Source organism: Myotis davidii, unplaced genomic scaffold, assembly GCF_000327345.1.
Source record: "Myotis davidii unplaced genomic scaffold, ASM32734v1 scaffold228, whole genome shotgun sequence".
NCBI lineage: Eukaryota > Metazoa > Chordata > Mammalia > Chiroptera > Vespertilionidae > Myotis > Myotis davidii.
The window spans coordinates 1,045,430-1,049,385 of NW_006300104.1; positions in this window are offsets into that span (position 1 = coordinate 1,045,430).

The following is a 3,956-nucleotide window of genomic DNA, read 5'->3' on the forward strand; positions in this document are numbered from 1 at the left end:
CCCTGCCCTCTTCCACCCGGGAGCAGGCCTAAACCAGCAGGGCGTTATCTCCGGAGGGGTGACAGACTGCGAGAGGGCACAGGCCAGGCTGTGCACCCTTCCCCACCGAGTGCACAAATTTTTGTGCACCGGGGCTCTAGTCTACACTAATAAAAGAGAAACATGCAAACTGGTGTCACTCCGCTATGCCCACCAGCCAATCAGGGTGAGTATGCAAATTAACCAAACAAAGATGGCAGTTAATTTGCATATGCAGGCATGGAGCGAAGACTGAAGACTGAAGATGACTGAAGACTGAAGAGCCTTGGCTTCTCTGCTGCAGTTGGAGCAAAAGCCTGGGTCCCGAGTGTTGGAGGAAAACCAGTGCCGGCAGCCAGGGGAATGAAGGCCTATTGCACAAATCTCTTTGTGCAACGGGCCTCTAGTATTATAATAATTATCCTCAGTTCCTCTCTCTTCTCATCTCACTCAGGGAAACAGCCCTCAAATCTTGGTAATTCTACTTCAGAAATCTCATATTCAAACTTTCATCCCCATTCCTGCAGCCACAGCCTTTGTTCAGACTATCTTCATCCTCTGCCTAGCTATTACAACAGCCTCTTCATTGGTGGCTTTGACAGCCTTCCTTTACTCCAGTTCTAGCTGTCAGAGTTATCTTTCCAAAGAGTAAATAGTTTCATGCCATTCCCTTGATTAAAAACATTTATTTGACTTTACATATCCTCTAACATAAGGACACATCATTTCTGTGGTATTCTAATCAAGAGAAGACACCAGCCAAGCCCAGCTGAGTAGCATCATATGAGGGAAAAAAAATGGTCACAGTACTTTTCCAAAGTGTTAAGATCATGAAAGAAAAAGAAAGACTGAGGAGATATCCCAGGAGGACACATAAAATGAAGGGAGGTGATGACTAAATAGAATGCCAGATCTTAGATTGACTTCTGAAACAATAGAACATTAATAGGAAAACCTGTGAAATGCATATAAATTCTGTAGCTTAGTTAATGCTACTCTACTAACTTCTTAATTTTGACCATTGTACTATGATTATGCAAGATGTTAACATTAGAAGAAGCATCACACTAGCATCATATGACAAATTATGACTGCTGGACTTCTCACGCTTATTCACAATTTAATAGGCTTACTTGGGATCACATATGATGGGGGGTGAGGTACCATAATCTTTCAGTACTTAGAATCTGTAGTAGTCTTTATCTAGCCTAATGATGGAAATCATAGGATAAAAGAGCAGGCTTCTAGGGTAGGGGTAATTGTGGAAGGAGAAACCCAGTCTCCTTATATACTTCTTTGTAATTTTGGATACAACCTTTGTCATCTCTTTTGTTGTTGTTGATTCAGAAAGGAAGCGAGAGGAAGAGATAGAAACATCAGTGATGAGAGAGAATCACTGATTGGCTGTCTCCTGCAAACCCCCTACTGGGGATCGAGCCTGGCAACCTGGGTAGGTGCTCTTGACCTGGGACCCTTCAGTCAGCAGGCCAATAATCTGGCTAAGGCTGTCATCTCTTTTGATTCTTCTCTTTAGTTATCCCTTATATTCAACTCTGTTTTTTCTTCCTTAAAAAATACCATCTGGATTTACCTTAAACTCTTCCTTCCACTATTATTGTATAGCATAAACCTTTATCACACATTTTAGAATTATTCGAACAACCTCCTCATCTGATCTTCCTGACAACAGTTTATCCCCTGGCTTTTGTCTGATTAAGCATTCTATAATACTACTTTTATCATATCACACTGCTGCTTCAGAATTAAAATGAATCTCCTTGGCTTAGTGATTCACCCAAACTTTTCTAATTTTTAAAGGTTCTAATAATTTTATACCACCTGGATTAGTAAAATGCCCCCCCCCCCCTTCTTCATATGGGTTATAATCAGCTCAGTTTTTGCCTTCCTCTCCACCTGGCTTATGTTATTACTCCCAAACTACACCAAAAATTGTTGTGCTTCCCTGTCCAGAATAGACTTTACCTTTTGGTAACATCACTCAAAATTTCCTTTGGAGACCATTAAACCGTATCTCAGTCCATGGTTTGGATGGACATGTGACCTAAACCTGGCTAATCAGAGAACCACAGCCCCTTGGTCACAATCAGTTCAATGAAGAGCACACAACTCAAGCTGGTCCAATGGGAGTCCTCAGGGGTTTTGAGGACTTTTAGAAAAGAATAGTGCTCTTTTAGCACTACTAGAAATAGCAACGGACAGATTCCTGATGATATAATTTGAGCTTCTAGATTTACCTATGCATGATCTTTACAGTAATAAGAAACAAATCCTTCCCTCCCCCTTTTGTCTTAAACCAATTTGAATTGGTTTACAAAGAGTATTCCCACATCTTTGCCTCTTCAATTAAAGTCATCCTTAGAAATTTAGCTCTATGCCACTTTCAAACCATTCTCCCCTTTCTTAATTCCCATTACAGCTTACTTAATCCATACTATTTTAACACTAAATCTTCTTAATTGTTTAATGTTTTCTAGCTTTGTACCACAAGCTTCTTGAAGGCTTGGATCCTGAATTACATTTCTCTTGTGTTCAGAACACTTTAGAATTTTTCACACTTAAGATGCAGATTGACTGGTAAATTATTGGATAAGTTACTTTTCTTTAGGAAATCAATGGTTAGAATCTTAAGAATAAATGAAGTCTGGGCAAGCTGTTGCTGATCAGAGCTCAGCTCTTTTGGTAATTTAGTTCCCATCTTACTGATTTAAAAACAAAGATAGCAGGAAAGGGAAAATGATATTAGTGACTATGTTATAAAATCACACTTTTAGGGCATTTGGAGGGGCCTGATAATAACATTAATCATACTTTTAGGGCATTTGGAGGGGCCTCATAATAACTCCCAGTTTTAAAATGTAGGTTTTATTATTTATTCAGGCATGGTGAGACCATGAGATCAGGAGACAGCTGCCCTTGACAAGAGAGTTTGCTCCTTACAAGTACCCAAGAGGAGGGGATGCCACACATGCAGGGCCACACTGGAAGCACTAGGATCATCCATGAGGCAGAAAGAGTGAGGGTAAAGCATGTGTACAAGCCTGTATAGGGGTTTCCACAGGAAAGGAAAGGCAAAGCAGAGTATGCGTGTTAGGATTGACTAGTTGGAATGATTTTAGCAGGATTTGGGGTAGAGACTGTCTCAAATTGGTGCCTGGCCCTGGGTTGATTAGGGAGGGGAATATTGGCTTGGTGTGTGTAAGAATCTGACTAAGGAGGTGGCTGTGGCTTCAGGCTTGGTCGGTTTGCATATGAAAGGTTCTGGGAATTTGTTGCTCTCTAGGTGTTAGCTAGCCCTGGGCGGGGCAGTCTCTTACCAAGAGAAGCTTTGGGTGGCAGAGCATCAAGAATACAGAAAATAAGAAAACATAGTGAATATACTTCTCTATTTCCCACCTAGATGCCAGTGCATTGTTAAGGGCCAGGATTAGATGCTAGTGCCTCGCCAACGGTGAGGCATTGGGGCCCCTGTGCACTTTGGTGGTCTTCCAGAGCAGGTACCGCTTAGAGAGGTTCCTGCCTTTTCCTCTGCTGCCATCGCCAGTCAGGGTCCGATTAGGCTTTTCACAGCACCCTAGACACGGACAAGATGGTAGTGTTCCTCTCCCCTTATGTAAGTAAAAGGAGAATTTCCTTTAGGAAATGAATTAAAACTTAAATTAGGGAGAATTCAAGACCTTCCTTCTAGACTTTGTGAAATAAAAATTCCGGATAAATTCATCAAAGCTTAACCTGTTGTTCTGCTTTTCCCTTCGCTTGTCCTTTAGCTTCTTGCCTGTTCCACGATCCAGCAGTTGCAGGCTCTTGAACTCCACCCACGAGGCCGCTGGCAGGTGTCAGGCCAGCACCACCCGGGAATTCCTCCATCGCTCCTCCCACCCGGCCCTCTGCCCCGCCCACTGTGCGTGTCGTCGTGACGT